The sequence below is a fragment of the Mus caroli genome, chromosome 2 (genome assembly GCF_900094665.2).
Source record: "Mus caroli chromosome 2, CAROLI_EIJ_v1.1, whole genome shotgun sequence".
Lineage (NCBI taxonomy): Eukaryota > Metazoa > Chordata > Mammalia > Rodentia > Muridae > Mus > Mus caroli.
Window position 1 is genome coordinate 82,691,264 of NC_034571.1, and position 10,177 is coordinate 82,701,440.

Here is a 10,177-nt window from a genome sequence, read left to right on the forward strand (position 1 = left end):
GATATCTGTCTAGAAATATGTCTATTTCATCCAGGTTTTCCAGTTTTGTTGAGTATAGCCTTTTGTAGTAGGATCTGATGATGTTTTGGATTTCCCCTGATTCTGTTGTTGTTATGGCTCCCTATTCATTTTTGATTTTGTAAGTTAGGATACTGTCCCTTTGCCCACTAGTTAGTCTGGCTAAGGGTTTATCTACCTTGTTGATTTTCTCAAAGAACAAGCTCCTGGTGTGGTTGATTCTTTGAATAGTTCTTTTTGTTTCCACTTGGTTGATTTTAGCCCTGAGTTTGATTATTTCCTGCCTTCTACTCCTCTTGGGTGGATTTGCTTCCTGTTGTTCTAGAGCTTTTATGAGTGCTGTCAAGCTGCTACTATATATGTTCTCTAGTTTCTTTTTGGAGGCACTCAGAGCTATGGGGTTTCCTCTTAGAAATGCTTTCTTTGTGTCCCACAAATCTGGCTATTGTGGCTTCGTTTTCATTAAACTATAAAAGGTCTTTAATTTCTTTCTTTATTTCTTCCTTGAACAAGGTATCATTGAATAGAGTCTTCTTCAGCTTCCACGTGAATGTTGGCTTTCTATTATTTATGTTGTTATTGAAGATCAGCCTTAGTCTGTGGTAATATGATAGGATGCATGAGATAAGTAAATATTTTTGTATCTATTGAGGACTGTTTTGTGACCAATTATATGGTCCATTTTGTGGAAGGTGCCATGAGGTGCTGAGAAGAAGTCATATCCTTTTGTTTTAGGATAAAATATTCTGTAGATATCTATGAAATCCAGTTGTCTTATAACTTTGGTTAGTGTCCATGTATCTCTGTTTAGTTTCTGTTTCCAGGATCTGTCCATTGGTGAGAGTAGGGTATTGAAGTCTCCCACTATTATTGTGTGAGTTGCAATATGTGCTTTGAGCTTTCCTAAATGCATGTGGCTGCCTTGCATTTGGAGTGTAGATATTCAGAATTGAGAGTTCACCTTGTTTGTTTGTTTGTTTTCTGTTATTATCCTCTGAAGGGATGGATTTCTGGAAAGATAATGTCTGAATTTTGTTTTGTTGTGGAATACTTTGGTTTCTCCATCTATGGCAATTGAAAATTTGGCTAGGTATAGTAACCTGGGCTGGCATTTGTGTTCTCTTAGGGTCTGTATAACATCAGTCCAGTATCTTCTGGCTTTCATAGTCTCTGGTGAGAAGTCTGGTGTAATTCTAATAGATCTGCCTTTATATGTTTCTTGGCCTTTTTCCATTACTGCTTTTAATATTCTATCCTTATTTTTTGCCTTTTTTTTGTTGTTGTTTGTTCTGATTATTATGTTTCCAGAGGAATTTATTTTCTGGTCCAGTCTATTTGGAGTTCTTTAGGCTTCTTGTATGTTCATGGGCATCTCTTTCTTTAGGTTAGGGAAGTTGTCTTCTATAATTTTGTTGAAGATATTTACTCGCCCTTTAAGTTGAAAATCTTCAATCTCATCTATATCTGTTATCCTTAGGTTTGGTCTTCTCATTGTGTCCTCGATTTCCTGGATGTTTTGGGTTAGGATCTTTTTGCATTTTCTTTGATTGTTGATTTTATGTTCTCTATGGAATCTTCTGCACCTGAGATTCTCTCTTCCATGTCTTGTATTCTGTTGCTGATGCTCGCATTTATGGGTTCTGGTTTCCTTTCTATGGTTTCTATCTCCAGAGTTGTCTCCCTTTGGGTTTTCTTCAGTGTTTCTGCTTCCATTTTTAGATCTTGGATGGTTTTGTTCAATTCCATAACCTGTTTGGTTGTGTTTTCCTATAATTTTTTAAGGGACTTTTGTGCTTCCTCTTTAAGGGCTTCTACCTTTTCAGCAGTGTTCTCATGTATTTCTTTAAGTGAGTTAATAATGCCCTTCTTAAAATCCTCTACCAGCTTCTTGAGATGTGAGTTTATATCCAAATCTTGCTTTTCGGGTGTGTTGGGGTATCCAGGACTCACTGTGGTGGGCATAATGGGTTCTGATGATGCCCAGTGGTCTTGAAGTCTGTTAGTAAAATTCTTTAGTTTGCTTTTTGCCATCTTGTAATCCTGGTGTTAGTTTTTCTATCTCTCTCTGGCTGGAGCTTGTTCTTCCTGTGATTCTTTAGCCTCTGTCAACCCTCCTGGGTAACCAACTCTCTCCTGAATCTCAGTGGTCAGAGCACTCTCTGCAGGCAAGCTCTCCTCTTGCAGGGAAGGTACACAGAAGTCTGGAGCTCTGATCCACCTCCTGATTACTGGGGTCAGAGCCCTCCTTGCAGGCCTACTCTCCTTTGGCAGGGAAGGTGTCCAGGGGCCTGTGTCTCAGCTCTGTCTCCTGGCTAAGGATGAAGGCCTGAAAGGACCCTGTCCAAGAAGCTTTGTTGCTTCTGATGCCCTTGTGTTCTCCTGCGCAGACTCGTCTCATTGTTCCCATGATTCTGGGTGAGCTAGGGCCTGCCTTTGTCCTTTGACCATGTTACTGCTAGCACAAGACTCTCTGGGTTTTTTGGAACTGATGTTGCATTTCACTTACCAGTGATCTTAAGATCCCAGGTGTGCTAGGGTGCCTACAGGGTGGAGAGTCCTCTGGGTACCTTGAGACCCTCAACTGAGATCTTGTCCAAGATGACAAGGGGGTGGCACTGACCAGAATGAACTCCAGCCACTGGTCAAGCAGGTGTCCTTTGTCCCTGTTCCTGCTAGCACAAAGCCCTCTGGGTTTTTTGAAACAGACGTTCTGCTCCACTCACCAGTGATCTCAAGATCCTGGGTGTGCTAGAGTGCCTGCAGAGTGGAGAGTCCTCTGGGGACCTTGGGACCCTCTGCTGATATTGTGCCCAAGCAGTTTTGAAAATTCTAAGCCTACTGGTGGTATGCAACATGGCGTAGGCATAATGGGTAACTCTCCTTCTAATGTGATAGAAGAAAAGTCTAATTATGAGGGGTTTGCAATATATTATAAGAAGGCTGGCAAAATAGTAGCTACAGCCACTGGGTAGGTTTTATGCTTTTGTTTCATGGTCTTAATATATACTCTTTGAAACAGATAGGGGAAAGCTGACAATTCTTTTATGTGGGAGATTACAGAGTTGGCTAAGCAATTAGAGAGTTTTCAGTTAGAGGTAGTAGTGCTTGGGAAGAAAAAATGAGCCAGTGGGAGGAGAACAGCAGTGTCCAGACTTGATGTGTGTGACCAGAAATATACTGCATGATGAAAAAGGGAAGCAAAATAGGCTGGAAGGAAAATTACTGTCTGCCTCTCCTCCATGAACTTTCACTGCCAGGCATCCAGAACACCTCTTGTGAAACTAGGGTACAGGAAGAGCAGGGGATGGTACAGGTACAACAGGATGACTGTAGTACCAGAGGGTTTGCTTGGCCCTATACAGGCACTCTCATCCTTTCCAGCATATGCCTGCTAATGATGGTTGTCCTGCCCATAATGATTTGACCTGATATAAATTAGAAATACTACATCTAAAGCATTTTATAGAGGTTATTGTATTGTATGACTTGCACTCACCATTTATTAAAGAAATGTTAAATACTTAAACTATACAAAATAGAGTTATGCCTCAAGATTGGAAGGGATTAATGTCAGCTGTTCTTGAAGCTGGACAACAATTATACTGGTTTTTGTAGTGGAGGCATGAAACCACAAAAAATAGAACAACACAATATTGTGAGCAGAATAAATATTGTTTAAAAAACAATTACTTGGTGATTTACAAGAACAAATGTAATCCAATGATTGTACAATGTTGTGTTTCAGCTTCAAGAGCTTGGGATATGAATGATGAGACAGGGGAAAAATCCACCTTGTTTAATAAAGTGATACAGGATTCTGTAGAGGCATTTACTGATTCCTTACAGAGATTGGATTCAGCTGTAAATAGAGTGATTTCCGACCCTGAAACCAGACAGTCATAGATAGAAATATTAGCATTTTAAAGACCAAATACTGAATGCAAGACAGCAATCATACCATTGAAAGTATGAGCAGCTCCAATTGGTGAATGGATAAGAGAGACAACTGGCATTGACTTATCAGGATCATCATGCTAATACCATAGGGAAAGTTATAGTTATAAGTCTCAGAAATCAAAATGCCTGATGATTTTGTTGTGATTTAGACCATTTCCAAAGAAATTGTAAAGCTTGACTATCCAGAGCTCAAAATAGAAGATGCATTGACTCTGGTGAATACAGTGTTCACACAAGAGAACAAACAGGTTCTGCTTGCTATGAACCACAAAGTGTTGCAGCCACTGTGGAAAGGGCAAACACTTGTCAATGTACTGCAGATCCAAGAGAAACATATGAAATAGACATTTACCTCAGTCTTTTCTCCATTTTTGTCCCTGAGTTCTTTCAGACAGGAGATATTCTGGATCAGAGTATTTGACTGTGTAATGATAACCCCATCCCTCCACTTTATGACTTGTGTTTCAACTGGAAGTAGACTTTAAGAGTTCCCTTTCTTATTCTTGAGAATAGTTTTTGCTATCCTAGATTTTTTGTTATTCCAGATGATTTTGCAAATTGCCCTTTCTAACTCTATGAAGAATTGAGTTGGAATTTAATGAGGATTGCATTGAATCTGTAGATTGCTTTTGGCATGATAGCTATTTTGACTATATTAATCCATGAGCCTGGAAGATCTTTCCATCTTCTGAGATCTTTTTTGATTTCTTTCTTCAGAGACTTGAAGTTCTTATCATACAGATCTTTCATTTGCTTAGTTAGAGTTACACCAAGGTATTTTATATTATTTGTGACTATTGTGAAGGGTGTTGCTTCCCTGATTTCTTTCTCAGCCTGTTTATCCTTTGTGTAGAGAAAAGCCACTGATTTGTTTGAGTTAATTTTATATCCAGCTACTGCACTGAAATTGTTCATCAGGTTTAGGAGTTCTCTGGAGAATATTTAGGGTCACTCATATATACTATCATATCATCTGCAAATTGTGATTTTTTGACTTTTTCCTTTCCAATTTGTATCCACCAATCAAAGAAAATACATGGTGGAACTTGTGGCTCTAGCTATATATGTAGCAGAGGATGGCCCAGTCAGTCATCAATGGGAGGAGAGGCCCTTGGTCCTGTGAAGGTTCTAGGCCCCAGTATAGGGGAATGCTAGGACCAGGAATGGGAGTGGGTGGGTTGGGAGGCAGGGGGAGGGGGAAGGGAACAGGAGATTTTCAGAGGGGAAACTAGGAAAGGGGACATTTGAAATGTAAATAAAGAAAATATCTAAAAAAAAAAAAAAGAATAAAAAAAGAGTTCCCTCTCCCCACAGTGTTGGGCATTTCCTCTAAAGACCTTCCCTTTGAGTCCCAAGAGTCTCTCACCATCCATGTCTCTTGTATTTTCTAGAGCATTACCCCAAACTTCTACCTCTGAGGTTGCATACATCCATTCATTCTGCTGGCCCTAGGTGCTTCTTCTTGTCTCAGCGATCCCATACCTGATCAAGTTCATCTTTTACCCTCCTCTCCCTCTCTCTGCCTCCTGTGATTGTTTTCATCTTTTTCTCAATTGGGATTGAAGCATCCTCACTTGGGCCCTTCTGCTTGTTTTTTTGTTTTTTTATATTTTTTATTACATATTTTCCTCAATTACATTTCCAATGCTATCCCAAAAGTCCCCCATACCCCCCCCCACTTCCCTACCCACCCATTCCCATTCTTTTGGCCCTGGCATTCCCCTAAACGCATGAAACTCAAGAAGAATGAAGACCAAAGTGTGGACAATATGCCCCTTCTTAGAATTGGGCCCTTCTGCTTGTTAACCTTCCTGACTACTGTGGATTGTATCCTAGATATTCTGTGTATTTTGGCTAATATCAACTTATTAGTACATACCATGCATGTCCTTTGTAGTCTGAGTTACCTAACTCAGAATGATATTTTCTAGTTCGATCCATTTGCCTGCAAAGCTCATGATGTCCTTGGTTTTTTGTTTGTTTGTTTTTGTTTTTGGTTTTTTTTTTTTTTTTGTATCATCAAAATAACCTATTCAGTTTTATTAGAAAACAAGCTAGGTGGGGAAGGGATCCTTCCAAACAACCATGGAGGTTTGCAAAGCATGCTTGTGTCCAGCCCCTGTGCACGTTGTGAGGTCCATCTCTGCGTGCACCTCCTTCCCAATGTTACTTCATGTACTTGTCCTACTGGTCAGCCAAAATCTTGGCAGAGGACTTGGCATCATAGAAGAGCTCACTGATCTCTTCCACGTGCTCCTTCTCAATGCTGTCTTTGCCGTTAATCTTTGCCAGCAGGTTGGCTGGGGTCAGCAGCTGTACCGAATACCTCAGAGTGGTCTTGGTGCCAATCTCCCCGAGGTGGTTCGGTGCCTCCTCGCTGATGTTGATGCCTTCGGTCTGGGCTCAGATCTTAATGATCTGCTTCATCTCCTGTGGCATATATATCATGGTCTTGATGATCACCACCCTGTCCAACAGGTCCAACGGGATGCCCTGTGGAGAAGTGATGTCGTCAGTGCCCCCATGACACAATTGGCTCGGTTGGATGCAAAGATGACAATGGGGGCGATGGAGGACTCCAGGGCTCGGTGCAGGGAGGTAAAGCACTCGATATCTAGCATTTGGATCTCATTGACAAAGAGTACTCCAGGGACCAGCTTGGCCACGCCCTGGTCAATGTATTTGTTCAACATTTTGTTGATCTCCCTTCGCAGTTTATCTGTGATTTCTGTCTTTTTTGACTTCATCAACTGGCCCATCATAGACAGAATATCTTGCCCACCCTGAGGCCGTGCACTAGCCACATCCAGGTTATGCAAGGTCACATCCTGTATGATTTCCTTCTTCTTCTGCACATCTCCCTTTCGCAAAGGGACGTACTCTTCAGCTTCAAGGTCAAACTCGGTGGCATAGGTGTCACACCTGCCTTGCCTCTTCACAGCTCCACTATTTGCTTCAATGTAAATCACATCTCCAGCCTCTACTCATTCTTTCTGCAAACTTTCAAAAATACTGGGGTCCAGCTTCAGCTGTTTGGTTCCTTTGTCAGTCTTGAGCCCTATGATCACATGGCTGATAGTTTTGCCGTACCCACCCATGGAGTTCTCTGTCTCACAGGGAGTCAGCTCTGTCACCTCCCCTTCATAAACCTCCTTAGTCTCCTTTATACACAACCCAATGGCCCTGCAAAAGTTCTCCATCAGCACCTCTGTCTTTTTTTTTATCTCAGTTGAGTATACCTTGCCACCCACCATCCGGCAGAATGGGACTTTACTACTGCCCAGCTCCTGAGCAATAGCAAGGGCCAAGGCTGTCTTGCCAGTTCCAGGAGGCCCCGCCAACAAGACAGCTTTTCCAGCCATTTTCTTGCTTTTGATTAATTCTACAATGACGCCACATGCCTCTCTCGCGTTCTCCTGGCCCACGAGCCCCGAAGCCGCCTGCTTGGCCAGGCCACTCGTCTAGCCCCAGACCCTGTGGTCATGTGGCTGTGGGAGGCGATGCACTGCGTCTTCGTGGTGCTCTTCACCTCCTCAATCTTCATTTTGCCGAGTGTCTAGGAACACAACCTGTGTGGAGAGGTACGATGTCCTTGTTTTTAATAGCTGAATATTATTCCATTGTGTAAATGAACCACATTTTCTCTATTTACTCTTCTATTGTGGGACATTAGGGTTGTTTCCAGGTTCTGGCTATTATAGATAAAGCCACTATGAACATAGTGGAACATGTGCCCCTGTGCCATGTTCCATGTGCCATGGTATAATGGGGTATCTTTTGGGTATACATCCAAGAGTGGTATATCTGGGTCTTCAGTTAGATCCATTTCCAATGTTTGGAGCAACCTCCAGTTTTATTTCCAGAGTTGTACCAGTTTGCAATCCCACTAGCAATGGAGGAGTGTTCCTCTTTCTCCTTATCTTTGCCAACATATGCTGTCAATTGAGTTTTTGATCTTAACTGGTACAAGGTGGAATTTTAGGGTCATTTTGATTGCATTTCCCTGATCACTAAGAACTTTGAACACTTCTGTTGTGAATTCTCTGTTTAGCTCAATACCCCATTTTTTTGATTGGGTTGTTTGGTTTTTTGGAGGTTAGCTTCTTGAGATACAGACAGTGGAAATGACATGTGAACTTAATTCAAGTAAAAGGACATTGGAGTAGGTTGTAAAGGACACAATAATCTTTCTATGAAAAGTATTTATAATTGTTTGGCACCTTCTGTGTATATGTTTTAGATAATTATAGTAAAGTCTGTCAATAAATGAGTTACACAAGGTCTGCTCAGCCTATTATTTCTAACGTTTACTTTCCATTCTTCTTCATAATTAACAAGAAAAGTATTGACACACAGAATGTACCAAGGCATCTCTCTGTATCCAAGCACTTACCTGGTACATGCCTTGCTGGGCTCCACCTACAGATCTGTAAAAAGAAACACAAAACAAACTTAAAAGCACAGCACCTCCCCAGAGAACATCATAAAAATGCTCTGTATGAACTGTAGTAGGCTAGTTCTCAGCATGACAATATCTATAACCCCCTTCCCATATTACAAAAGAAAAAGAACCTCAAATGTTGTAATCAGCAAATGGACTATCAGTCATTAAAATTTTGTCATGAATGAGATACATGATTTTTACAGAACATTTATAATTCTGTGGCAAAATTTCTCTGAAATCTTGGATCTCAACGGATGCTACTGACCGGTGAGTTGGTAACTTGAGTATATGTGAATAAATTTTCCTTAAATTCTATCTTCTGAGGAAATTAAAATTTACTTTAAAGAAATAATATCTGCCTAAAGATCTTGCTTAACAGTTGAGTTTTAAATGCTTAGAAATAAATTGGTTCTATAGATGTTGTAATGAATTTTGTTTGCAAAAACAATATACTATGTTTCAATGTTTTCCTCTCTGTAATGGACAGCCTCACATAATTATTAGTTTGGGAGTTTGAAAACTGCCAGGTAGTTATTAATTTTTTCTCATGTATAAGTTTGCTAAAATACAAAATGAAATATCAATATTACAATTTGTGCTAAAGCTACCATCAGAAATTGCAAGGAAACAATTTAAGCAGTTATGCAACTGATTCCTTGACAAGGGAACAGACATGATTATATTAAACAAAATAACATATTTAAAATAATAGTAGGACATGTGCAAATAAGTTATCTCATAGCTATTATTCCTAAATATTTAATGTTGAGAGTATCTTTTACTCCCTGTTAATAATCTATATAGGAAGAATTCTTATATACCATTGATCCTAGCTCCTTTATTTTATGAACTAAGAGCATAAGGTCCTGAATCTTAAGAAGTGACAGTATTAGAAGTCAGACTGAATTTTCTGCCACCCCTTTATTTTTATCACATGACAAGTAACTGAAAATATAATATAAACAATCATTCTTAAGTAACATCAGTCTTGAGGAAGTAGGAGATATTGCTACCTCAAACTTTGTAAGAAATATGCATCTGTGATTTTCCAGAACTGGTTATAGATCTCAGAACTGATTCAGTTCATAATTCATGAACAGACTTTAAATTAATTTATAATCCCATTTTAAATGAAATTGAAAATGCAATTGGAATTGAAATTCCGAAAAATTATATTTACTTGATGCATACAAATATGTATATAAAATTTAAAGTTGGATAAGGCAGAATTAATGCTCAATTTATCTCTACCTTTTTCTTGACTTTGGACAGGACTTATAAAGAGATGATGATGAATTCAGGATCTGGGGTCAGAAATCTATGCTTAGATGTGGTCGGCTATGTGATTGTTGTGTTACCATGCATGTATATCTCCCAGGCTAAGATTATAGCTATTTTATTTAGCTGTCAAATGATACATTAACACTATCACAATGCAGTTATTAAAAACATTTTAATAAGACTTTTTATCTATTATGAAAGTTGAAACTCAGAACAAATCTCCAACAAGTAAGGTGAATACTTTTCTTTATTTCAGCTTAAAAGGGCTTTAAAAAATGAATTATTATATTGTAAGTTTGAATTCGCAAAGGGCATATGTGAACTCAGTTTCTGATTTATCGTGTATATCCAGAGAGATGTCAAAGCTATATAGATTAGTTTGATTCTTTCCAGTAACCTTTTCAAACACTAATAAAGTGGAAGTTCTGTATGTGAAGAGGTTGAATCAAAATGAAAAAGGAGGCCATGATTTTGAAA

At 39.5% G+C, this 10,177-nt stretch overlaps 1 pseudogene across 1 annotated transcript; it reads right to left on the minus strand.

The window, feature by feature from the left end:
- Positions 1-6,141: 6,141 nt before the first annotated feature.
- Positions 6,142-7,519, minus strand: LOC110290119 (annotated as a pseudogene). The gene has a single exon (XR_002377402.1). The product of XR_002377402.1 is annotated as a ruvB-like 1 pseudogene (transcript).
- Positions 7,520-10,177: the final 2,658 nt, after the last annotated feature.